Source organism: Lucilia cuprina, chromosome 2 (genome assembly GCF_022045245.1).
Source record: "Lucilia cuprina isolate Lc7/37 chromosome 2, ASM2204524v1, whole genome shotgun sequence".
Classification (NCBI taxonomy): Eukaryota; Metazoa; Arthropoda; class Insecta; order Diptera; family Calliphoridae; genus Lucilia; species Lucilia cuprina.
This window is the reverse complement of record NC_060950.1, coordinates 14,083,250-14,096,269: the sequence shown is the minus strand read 5'-3', so window position 1 is coordinate 14,096,269 and position 13,020 is coordinate 14,083,250. Positions and strand designations below refer to the sequence as shown.

General features: G+C 28.7%; 1 long non-coding RNA gene across 1 annotated transcript in view; it reads right to left on the bottom strand.

The window, feature by feature from the left end:
- Nucleotides 1–843: 843 nt before the first annotated feature.
- Nucleotides 844–13,020, bottom strand: part of LOC124420080 — a 21,673-nt gene continuing 9,496 nt past the window's right edge. Inside the window, exon 2 of the long non-coding RNA XR_006941017.1 lies at nucleotides 844–1,535. This is a non-coding gene — a long non-coding RNA (uncharacterized LOC124420080). The remainder of the gene's footprint in view (nucleotides 1,536–13,020) is intronic.

Below are 13,020 nucleotides of genomic sequence, written 5' to 3'. Positions count from 1 at the left end.
GACAATAGACTAGACTATAGACTAGACTTTAGACTAGACTATAGACTAGACTATAGACTAGACTATGGACTAAACTATACACTAGACTACAGACTAGACTATTCTTGAGTATAGACTAGACTATAGGCTATACATTATGCTATACACCACACTTTAGAAAATACTATAGATTGGACCATGGACTAGACTATAATCTATACTATGGACTAAAATATAGACTAGAATATAGACTAGACTATAGACTAGACTGTAGATTTATGAAAGGTTCATAGAACTTATATTTTATGATTTTTTTGTTCAAATGGAATATCTTTTTCCTCTAAAAAGTCTATATAAATCTATTTTTTTAGTAAATTAATTAACCTACATTCATTCATTCATTCATTCATTCATTCATTCGTTCATTCATATGCAAATCTTTGGCATAAATGACAATTGAATTTGAAATTTGAACGCTTTCCAATAACAATAATTCAACTGGAAAGAAAAAACGAAAGTTCTAAACTGTTTAGTAAATTTACACCTTAAAAAACATAATAAATCATTAATAACGAAAACAAACCATTTAACATACTAATCCAATAAATATATTGACAATGAATTCAAATATGAACAACAACTTTATCAGCAGCATAGCAAAACCAGCAGCAGCTATAACAACATCATTAGCATAGAATAACATTTGTACAAAAAATTGCTTTTGGCACAAAAATAGAAAACTTGGCAAATTTAAAAAATATTAATAGAATTTATCTTTTATTTCAAATCACACACATAGTTTAGCGTATTGAATTTAAAATTTAAAACAAAAAAGCATTAAATTCCTCTTACCGGTATTTGGCGTATAATAAGCTTCCAACTGAGATGGTAGAATGACTATTAAAATAGCTAAACTCGTTAGAATATTAAAGCAACTAATCAGAGTCATATTGATGAGTCAACCAAACAACCAATTGACTGAATGAATTACTGACCGACTGCTTGATGGGGAAACGTTTTATGAGGGTTTGAAAAATGTTTTGGATTCTTTCTTTCTTTGTAGGTTCGTGGGCACGTTGCTTTGTGCGTGTTAGCGTGTGAGCATGCGCCGGTTGTTGGTGATGGTTTTACTCAACAAGCTGGTGATTAATGTTATGAATGAATGTATAAATTGCCTGAATAAATGCGTCCAAATGATTATAGATAAACAAATAAATCATATAATTATCGACGATTGATGATGATGTTGCTGTTGTTGATTTTCTCTCTTTTCGAAATGTATGTCACAGGGTTACGCATGTTCTTTAAAACATCATGGCTTACAGCGTCATGCGTTCATATAGCTCTTTCTCAAGAGTTTGTGGCAATTATTAAGTATATTTATGTTTTTATGTTTTAATAATTAATGTGTGTTGGAAACATAAATTTCTTATTATTAGTAATAGTTTTCTTTGTAATTTGAACGCAAACGCGTTTGTTTCTCTGTTAAAGATTTGTATGCATTGCAGCAATTATGTTGTGGAAGTAAGTTGTGGAAGCAACATCTTTGTTAATTGCTGAAATAAGAACATAAATTAAAGGAGAATTGAATTAATAGACTGACAATCAATTTATAAACAATAAGACTAGACTAAACCTTAAAGACTATTTTGTGAAAGATCTACTTCATTACAGACTAGACTATAGAATAGATCAAAAGACTATAGACTAGACTATAGACTAGACTATAGACTAGACTATAGACTAGACTATAGACTAGACTATAGACTAGACTATAGACTAGACTATAGACTAGACTATAGACTAGACTATAGACTAGACTATAGACTAGACTATAGACTAGACTATAGACTAGATTATAGACTAGTTTAATCTATCTGGTTGATCTTTTCCACAACAGTTTACTTTCAGAAATTCCATCAACATAAACCACTTGATTGTAGCCAGTACCTTATAATTAATAGATTTTGTTTAAATTTATATTTTTTATATTATTCTTAACACTTACCACAAATAATTTGTTGCTTTTTCTACATTTGTTTTTGTTTTTTGGATTATTTAAAAATTAATAATTAAAATCTTAAAAAAGACGACAGCAAAACCTGTAGGTGTATAAATTTGATTATAAAAAAAAATGTTCAATTTAAATGATGATTTTGTTGTTATATTTTAGTAATAAAGATTTGCGTTTTTTTGTTCGTTCTTTCAAGAATATTTCACCAAAAAATATAAATTTTTTTATGACACTTTTTTTGTAGCCAAAAAAAAAAAAAAAATAATAATAAATTTATTTATACAATATGAATGACTTTCATATATATTGGTTTCGTTATGTTAAGTTGTTTTTAATTATTTTTTGTATATAAAATATTGATTTAATAAATGAACTTAAATGTTTGCGATAGATATTTTAATAAAAATTTGTCAGTGGAAATAAAAAAACTTATTTGTTTTTTTTATTTTTTTTTTCTACAAAATTATTTTAATAATTATTTCTTTAAAAATACCATTTGCTACTTTTATTGTTATTATATTTTTAAAAGTTTTGCGAAATATTTTCAACACATTTTAATAAACCTTTACGTTTTGAAGTCCTGCGAGTAACTGTTTATTGTATTTTATTCGCACTCAGCTGGTAAAGCCCAAAAATAAGCTTCGTTTATTTTTTACTCTTCTTTTTGCAAATTTAACATCGGCTCGATTTATTCCTTCTTTTTTTTTGCACCTATTTTGTCGTTATAATTTAATGCCTGCTTTTTGGCTTTTCCTAGTGAACCTGTAAGTAGACACCAATATTTTGTCGTTTTTTATTTCTCTTTGTTTTTACTCAAAACAAGTATGTTTATAATAGTAATGTGTAGATATTTTTCAAAATGTCCGACTTTCTGAATATACATATAGAGTGTAGTTGTATTTAGCTGTACCTTAGTAACTCGACAAACTTTGACATATTAGTATGTCTAGAGTATATGAAAATACAAAAAAAGAACTAAAACAGAATACAAATTATATTCAAAATGTTATTAGGGGAAGCCTGTCTTAGAAATTGTTTAGAAAAGTTATCCTAAAAGTATGCAATACATAAGCTGCATTTTAAGTTTAACAGCAGTTTCATTAACTAACAGTTACATAGAATATAGTTTAATCTTAAGTATCACAAAGCTGTCAATAATCTCAACTATACTCTAGTCTACGTCTAGTCTATAGTCTAGTTTAAAGACTAGTTTACAGCCTAGTATATAGACTAATCTATAGTCTAATACATAGTCTAGTCTATTGTCTAGTTTATTGTCTAGTTTATAGTCTAGCCAATAGTCTAGTCAATAGTTTAGTCTATAGTCTATTCTATAGTCCAGCCTGTAGTCAATGGTTTAGTCTATAGTCTAGTTTATAGTCCAGTATATAGTCTAATCTGCAGTCTAGTCTAAAGTCTAGTCTATAGTCAAGTATATGGTCTAGTACATAGTCTAGTCTATAGTCTAGTGTATAGTCTTGTCTATAGTCTAGTCTATAGTCTAGTGTATAGTCTAGTGTATAGTCTTGTCTATAGTATAGTCTATAGCCTAGTCTATAGTCTAGTCTATAGCCTAGTCTATAGTCTAGTCTATAGTTTTGTCTATAGTCTAGTCTATAGTCTAGTTTATAGTCTAGTCTATAGACTAGTCTTTATTCTAGTCTATAGTCTAGTCTATAGTCTAGTCTACAGTCTAGTCTATAGTCTAGTCTATAGTCTAGTCTATAGTCTAGTCTATAGTCTAGTCTATAGTCTAGTCTATAGTCTAGTCTATAGTCTAGTCTATAGTCTAGTCTATAGTCTAGTCTATAGTCTAGTCTATAGTCTAGTCTATAGTCTAGTCTATAGTCTAGTCTATAGTCTAGTCTATAGTCTAGTCTATAGTCTAGTCTATAGTCTAGTCTATAGTCTAGTCTATAGTCTAGTCTATACTCTAGTCTATAGTCTAGTCTATAGTCTAGTCTATAGTCTAGTCTATAGTCTAGTCTATAGTCTTGTCTATAGTCTAGTCTATAGTCTAGTCTATAGTCTAGTCTATAGTCTAGTCTATAGTCTATTTTATAGTCTAGTATATTGTTATCTAATATACTGTCTGGTTAATAGTATAGTCCTCTTTGTAGTCTATTATCCAGTCTATAATCTATCTGTTCATCCCTATAATGAATCTGTTGAGTCCATAGTAAATAATAGTCTATCTTTTATAGTAAACTATTTTGATTTCGTGAAATTACTTTTTCTCCTTCACAATAATTGGCCGTCATTATTAGAATTGTGTCGTTTTAGTTTCATATAAAATGACTTAAAATTTTTCGGTTTTGTCTACATTTAGCCAGCGGAAGCTTTTCTTAACCAAATGATGGCCCTTTATTTTAGCCAAATATAACTTTCGTCTATATTTTTCTATGTTTTTTTATAAGAAAAAGCATGCCACAAAAAACTCATAAAATAAATGTAACTATCATTAGCAATTATTGTGAAATGCCGGTCATTTTGGACAACTGACCAAGTTAAGACAGTCAACATTTAACATTGAATGATTTTGGCCAAAAAAATAAATAACAATACAAGAACTGACCAAAGAAAACAATCATGATCGAAAATAAGTTGTAGTAGTTGGTATGTTGGCGTTTTTATTTTTACCATCTAAGTGGTTGTGAATGAGTTTTGGTTTGTTTGATTTTAAATGGACTTGAATTTTATTCTAATAATTTGTTACTGGAGTAATTTTGTTTATGTTTATTATTTTGGAATTTGTGCTGGTTTTGTTTTTTTAATTTTTTTTCTTCGGTTTTTTGTTAAACAATAGAAAATAGTCATTCTATTTGTAGCAACAAAAGAAGAAAACAAAATTTTTAGCATTTAACAAGACATGACTTTCACCCACTAAATGATGTTTTCAAAATGATGTTTACAGAACAGTTTAAGTATAGTTTTGTTGATATTTTGTAAAACGACTTCTTCAGTCTTTTCCATATTAAAACTTTTATTATATTTTAACTGTGTGGGATAGAATGTTTTCAGAATTAAATATTTTTTAATTAAATTGTAATTGTTTAGATTTTTGAGATTTTGCAAGGGCTTGTTTTAAAATATCATTCCAGAAAGTGTTTTTTTTTGAAATCTTGATAAGATCGTTATTCCCTCAGTTGTTGTACTTTAATTGAAAAACCTTCAGTAAACTACTACTATCTGACGATGTGATAGGCAAACAATTTTGCACGAGACTAGACAATGACAGACTAAGACTAGACTAAGACTAGACTAAGACTAGACTAAGACTAGACTAAGACTAGACTAAGACTAGACTAAGACTAGACTAAGACTAGACTAAGACTAGACTAAGACTAGACTAAGACTAGACTAAGACTAGACTAAGACTAGACTAAGACTAGACTAAGACTAGACTAAGACTAGACTAAGACTAGACTAAGACTAGACTAAGACTAGACTAAGACTAGACTAAGACTAGACTAAGACTAGACTAAGACTAGACTAAGACTAGACTAAGACTAGACTAAGACTAGACTAAGACTAGACTAAGACTAGACTAAGACTAGACTAAGACTAGACTAAGACTAGACTAAGACTAGACTAAGACTAGACTAAGACTAGACTAAGACTAGACTAAGACTAGACTAAGACTAGACTAAGACTAAGACTAGACTAAGACTAGACTAAGACTAGACTAAGACTAGACTAAGACTAGACTAAGACTAGACTAAGACTAGACTAAGACTAGACTAAGACTAGACTAAGACTAGACTAAGACTAGACTAAGACTAGACTAAGACTAGACTAAGACTAGACTAAGACTAGACTAAGACTAGACTAAGACTAGACTAAGACTAGACTAAGACTAGACTAAGACTAGACTAAGACTAGACTAAGACTAGACTAAGACTAGACTAAGACTAGACTAAGACTAGACTAAGACTAGACTAAGACTAGACTAAGACTAGACTAAGACTAGACTAAGACTAGACTAAGACTAGACTAAGACTAGACTAAGACTAGACTAAGACTAGACTAAGACTAGACTAAGACTAGACTAAGACTAGACTAAGACTAGACTAAGACTAGACTAAGACTAGACTAAGACTAGACTAAGACTAGACTAAGACTAGACTAAGACTAGACTAAGACTAGACTAAGACTAGACTAAGACTAGACTAAGACTAGACTAAGACTAGACTAAGACTAGACTAAGACTAGACTAAGACTAGACTAAGACTAGACTAAGACTAGACTAAGACTAGACTAAGACTAGACTAAGACTAGACTAAGACTAGACTAAGACTAGACTAAGACTAGACTAAGACTAGACTAAGACTAGACTAAGACTAGACTAAGACTAGACTAAGACTAGACTAAGACTAGACTAAGACTAGACTAAGACTAGACTAAGACTAGACTAAGACTAGACTAAGACTAGACTAAGACTAGACTAAGACTAAATAAATTATGATAAAGTTAGAGATGATTCAAATTCAATGAGTCAATCCTCAATAAATTCCTTATTTATAAGTATCGATCTCTTATATGTAAAACATATATTTCATGCCAAATAGTTTTTTTTTCAGTTTCAGGGAGTGTTGTACCTGATCATCAATAATCTACAATATTAAGCCTTAATCAAATTTAATGACTTTCGGAAGTTGATATAGAAATACACGAAAAGAAAGAGTCATTTAGTTAATCTCTAAGAAAAATCTCTCTTATAAGCAAGCAAGTACTCTTTTAAAGCTAAGGAAAAGTTAAATAAAGAACATTTTAGCAGTTTGGTCAGCCAAACTCTCAGGCGTACAATGGCCACATTACTACCGGCAAAAATTAACTGAAGAAAAGAAAAAAACTTTCTACCAGTCAAGCACAAACAGCAGAAACTAAAAATCTTTTTTCGGTTTTCGATTTGTTGTAGTTGTTGCTTAGTACAAACAAGAGGAAAGAAACTTTTGCAGCATGCATGATTTACAGTCAGTTGTAAACAAGAATAAGACGGGTTAAGATCGTTGAACGCATGAACGGAAACTTACTGGTAGAATTTATTTTTATGAAAATAAAAGAAAATAAATAATTTTTTGTGTGTATGTGTTGGTGGAAATAAAAAATAATTCTTTTTTATGTTTTTGAAAGTTTGTTGTTGTAAATTCAAAGAAAATTTATTGAAGCGTTTTAAATAAAAAAGAAAATAATTTAAGAAACAAGTGTGTAAAGTGTTTATTAAGCACTAAAATAATAAAAAAAATAATTTAAGAACTTAATTATTTAATAAAAAAGAAAATCAAGAAAAAAAGCCTAACGATAAAAAACCAGTGTGTTTAAAATTATAAAGATTATAACATTAATTAACATTTATTACATCAATATAACAAGGTGATTATTTAACAGAAAATATAATAATAATAAGAAGAAAAAAAGAGAAGAAAACATTACTTTATCATCAAAACATTGTTAAGTGAATTGAAATTGCCTGGTAGCATGATGCATGCGGCAAAATGTTGCAATATATTAACAACAACAGTGTTTATGTGTCTAGAATAATCCAAACTCCATTTAAGATTCAGTTTTCCTTTTTTCTTTCTTTTACTATTGTTGTTATTGGTGTCTCGTCTATAGATGAGCTTGCACTGATATTAATTACAAGCTTCTGCAGTTGGTTGCAACTAGAATATACAATGTGCTGCATCATCATCTTTAGCATCATTATGTTCAGCAACTGCAGCAATTTTATATTTTTTTGTGTTTTCCTCAACTACAAAGACATTTAACTAAACAACACTTGGTTAATATGTTTTATCTGTCTGCTAAAAGAAATCTGTGAGGTCTTTTTTTCTGTTTCTTCTTGCTGCTGCTGCTCGAAATTTCATTTTGCAACCAGCCTACAGACAATGAATATTCTGACCAATGCAATATTGCATGATTCATTTCGTTTGGTCATATTTATTCATACATACCATATGAATGTATTCTATGCCTTCCGAACAATTTGAGAATTCTCAACGTGTTAAGGAAAATTGTTTAAAAAATATCATTAAACATTCATTTCAACTTACGTGCTGGAATATTCTGTAGTATGTTGGACAGAAAATAAAAAAAAAAAATCGAAATAAAACTCTTTTTCCATGTGAAACATGTCTGGTTGGTCTCGAACATGGATATGCATGTCAAAGTAAATTTTATCTGACACTCATATGTTTGTGTTCATAAATAAATGCTTTATGTTGATAGTTGCACTGTAAAAATGAAACGAAATCCTTTTTAGATATTTCCTAACCGTTTTTCATATTTATACAATAAGGTTAATAAATCCCTTTGGAGAGGCACAATTGACCGAGCTCTAAAGAATTTGTAAAAGAGTAAAAGTCAATTATGAACCGATCTTCAAAAAAATGGTCAAAACTTGTTTATAACGAACTACACCGATCATTTGGTAGTGAGATTTTGAATTCTATTAAACTCGTTTATGCTTAATAACAGTAAACATAAAACTAAGTACTTCCCAAAGAATAACATTTATCACTACTTTAAAAGAAGCACTAAGTAAATTTGTTTACCTTCTGCGAAAGTGATGTTTATTGACATTCAAAGAAACGAAAAAATCCAATTTTGTTTAAGTATATTTTTTGTACTGAATTTTATATTACAAAAAAGAACATACAAATTACTTCCTGAGAATGACTCACTGATGTAGTGAATTCGGAATCAAATAAAAAGAACATCCCTCCTTTATGACAAGCTTGTGTTTATATCATCATTTCTTTTTTTCAGTATTTCCATCGAGTAATTTCTACTTCTTACGAAGGTTAAATTCTGAAATCATGGTAAAAGAATTTTTATTCTTATGACTTTCAATTTAACTACCATACTGTTTATTGTGAACAGATCGGTAGCTTCTTATGAACTTGATTTTCACCACTGTCATTATAAGCGTTCTGATGAGGACCTTTTATGGAAATACAAATAAACCGAACGCTATAAAATTTTGTAAAAAAAAATTTGTTTAATTTATTTCTGGTGAATTTTGTCACAATGTTTCTATTATTAAGTCAGTTATGCGTGTTAGAGTCAATGTCTGTGTAATTTAGAGTTTAAATACTTAAACTCCTTTAGACATCCTATTAAAGCGAATTGTAAAGGATTTCTTTTGAGCAAAATAATGGGATATTTTGAAAAAATTTTAAACCAAACATTTTTTGGAAACAGTGAAGAAATAGCTTTCTAAAATCCCTTGGAAAATTTTTTCTAGGAACAATAAGTAAAAAGTTATAATTAATTAACTAATTTTAATGAAACCATGTATGATCAAAATGTCCAACTATCCAAAATGTTGAAAATTTTTGTCGGCCTACATCCATTATCCATAAACTTGATGCAAACTTTATTTAAATCAATGTTTGGAGTAATATTTATATACATAATAATGAATCTGTGTTCGTATGTATGTATGTATGTATGTATGTATGTATGTATGTATGTATGTATGTATGTATGTATGTATGTATGTATGTATGTATAGACGGATAAACGGCCGAACCCATTTTCTTGAAATTTTCACAGTGTCTTTCTGTATGTTTGAAAGGAACTACAGGCTACTTTTTATTTCGAAATTTGAAGAGGGGCGGGGGGTGCCACGCCCACATACAAACTTAGTCTTGAAAGTCACATATCTCATAAAGTACAGCAGTTAGAGTCTTCATATTTTGTATGGACATTTTTGACATCCATAAGATTATTTTAACACAACATATGCGGAATGGTTATAGTGGGCGTGGCGCCTTCTATATGAAGAAAATATTAAATAAGTATATCTGAGTCCTCAAATTGCGCCGGAACCACTTTAGTGTCAATATGATGATTTAAGGAAAAAGAAGGCGGATTAGAAGTAGGGGCGTGGTACCATCCAAATACAAAAACTCGCTTATCTGGAAAACTATTGGAGATAAAATGTGAAAATTTCGTACGAAGAAAAGGACAGACTTTCATTATGAATTAAATTGAAAATTTCGTATATATAAGAAACTATTCTCAAATGTTGCCAGTTCTTGTGTAAATTCTTAGTCAGTTAGTTAGTTAGTTAGTTAGTTAGTTAGTTAGTTAGTTAGTTAGTTAGTTAGATAGATAGATAGATAGATAGATAGATAGATAGATAGATAGATAGATAGATAGATAGATAGATAGATAGATAGATAGATAGATAGATAGATAGATAGATAGATAGATAGATAGATAGATAGATAGATAGATAGTTAGTTAGTTAGTTAGTTAGTTAGTTAATTAGTTAGTAAGTTAGTTAGTTAGTTAGTTAGTTAGTTAGTTAGTTAGTTAGTTAGTTAGTTAGTTAGTTAGTTAGTTAGTTAGTTAGTTAGTTAGTTAGTTAGTTAGCACATGATCAATAATGGTAGTTAGTTAGTTAGTTGGATAGTTAGTTAGTTAGTTAGTTAGTTAGTACATGATCAATAATGGTACCGTAGACGAAGCTTGTTGGAAATTGGTCTATTATTTCACATAGCCCAACTCTATAACTATTCATCTATTCATTTGAATTGTATAAAGATGTGGTCTTTTGTTTTTAAAACTAAGCTGTAAATCATGCATAACAAAGAAAATAAACAAAAAACTGTCTTTCAAAGAATTTTTATTACTACCACAAAGCCCTCCAGACATACATATTTATTACATTTTTCACAAATATTTCTTTCTTAATTTTTTTCCATTCTAAAGTATTTGTTTTAAACCAACATTAAGAACAGATCTGCTTATATTTTCTTGAATATTGGTATGTATGTATATGTACATATATCTTTATAGTGTACTGGGTTACGGTCAGCAACAGTTATTAACAATTTATTAGTTTGAGAGAGTTTGTTCTTCTTTGGTCTGTCTGTTTGGTATGTTTTCTTAACAAATCAAGTTTGTAGCTTAAGTCTTTCGTTTGTTTTTCTTTTTTTTTTGTATTTAAGATGTATGTGTATTTTCATTCCTGTGATGCCATCAGGAATTGTTAAAGGCAGTTGTTTGCAGATTTTTTTTTTTTTTGTTTCTTTAGTTTTCGCACGGCAAGTGAAATATGATACATTTTATAGTTGTTTCTAGTAAAGTTAGTTTTTCTTTTTAATATTTTTTTTTTCTTTTAAATTATTTTTCTTTTTCGAAGTCTGTTACTTTTTACAGATCATCAGTTTAATTTAATTAGTTGTGCTCCAATTTAATATGAAATGTTGTTGAAATTTAGATAGTTTAATATGATCCAGCAAAAAAAAAAATGTTTATACATTTTATGTGAAAGCAAGAAGAGATTCAATGAATTTAAGAACTTATTTGAAAAGTATGTTTGATGTTATAATTAAGTTAAATTAAATGTTAAATATTTTAAATTTATGTTTAATATGTTGACTTGTGGTGAATCAGGAGAACAATGATTTCGAATCTAAAGCAGTTATCTACAAGTTTACGGTTGTATTCATTATATAACTTTATAAAAAGTTTTTTTATTTAAAATATAATTTAATAAAATATGCATTTAAATAGCATGTGTCTGTGTATTTAACTAAAAACATGCACTCTAACCGTTAGAAATATCATGTTCAAATTAAAATTTTTCTTTTTTTTATATAAAGAAAAAAACCTTTCTATAAGGCTAAATATACCTTAAACTGTAACTTCTTTTTTGTCTTAAATATATGTATGTATTTTTCTCCAGACAAACAGCTTGTCTAAGCAAAAACATAGTAATTCTAATGAAGTAACGGTTTGTAATAGCAAAACATAAAATATTTGTGGTTTAAAAATATCTTTAACTAACTAACTGCAGAACTTAATGCTAAATAAATAGCTAAGAACTAATAGTGAAATAGTAAAGCATAAAAAAGGAGTTTTAAAACATGCCAAGGTAAAAAAGGCAAAGCTTTGGTATCTTAAGTCTTTTGTTTTAATTTATGCCAGAATGTTGGAATTATGATAATAGAAATAACAAAGCATATAACAAATAAATAAATGTATGAGTTTAACATTTAATTTCACAGTGTTGTTATAATTAGAAAAAAAAACACACACACAAAAGAAAACATCTCTATTTGAAGCAAAAATAATAAAAAAAAACTTCACATATGCATAAAATATTCATAACATATATGTATATAGTAAACTCATGATGTAGCATAGAGAAAAAAATTACCAACGGAAGCAATTATAACTGGAAATCCCTTAGTCTTTTTTAAAAGCAGTGTTTGTAATAACATTTATTTGCAAATTAGTTTATCCTACATATTTGGTATGTTTTTCATGGCACTTGTTTATCATAACACACAGTGTTATAAACCTAAAAGTATATTTATTCATTTTCTCGTTTATGACCTAAAAAAATTTAACAGAAATATTTAGAATGCGGGTTCAGTTATATACAAATAATGTGTCATTTTATTGTAATTAGTTTGTTTTATTTCCCTTATGTTTACACTAAAAATTTCTATTAGAAAGATAATAATGTAGGAAATTTATTTAAAAATAATAATAATCAGGCGAGAACGACTATTTAATACCCTAAACCTGTTACAACAATGAAATGTGTTTTAATTTTCATAATAAAGCATTTAATTTGTATTGTACTTTGCCTCAGCTATACATACTTAAGTCATATGTAGACATTTAAGTCAAATCTTGAGGGCTAGGGTCATCATGGCTAGTATAGAACTAGGTTTTCCAGCTTTCTGGAAAACTGGAACTGGAACTTAAAAGCGGCGGACAGATATTAACCATTTTCAAAAGACTTTGTTTCTGGCACTATAGACGATCATGTGCCAAATTTCATTGAATTATCTCCAAAATAACGAAATGTATTTTGATTACATTGAATTATCTCCAAAATTGCTATCTGTAGTTTGATTAAAAGGTTTACAAGCCCTCTTCAGGGGCGATCGTAACTATCTATCTATATATCTCTCTATCTATCTATCTATCTATCTATCTATCTATCTATCTATCTATCTATCTATCTATCTATCTATCTATCTATCTATCTATCTATCTAT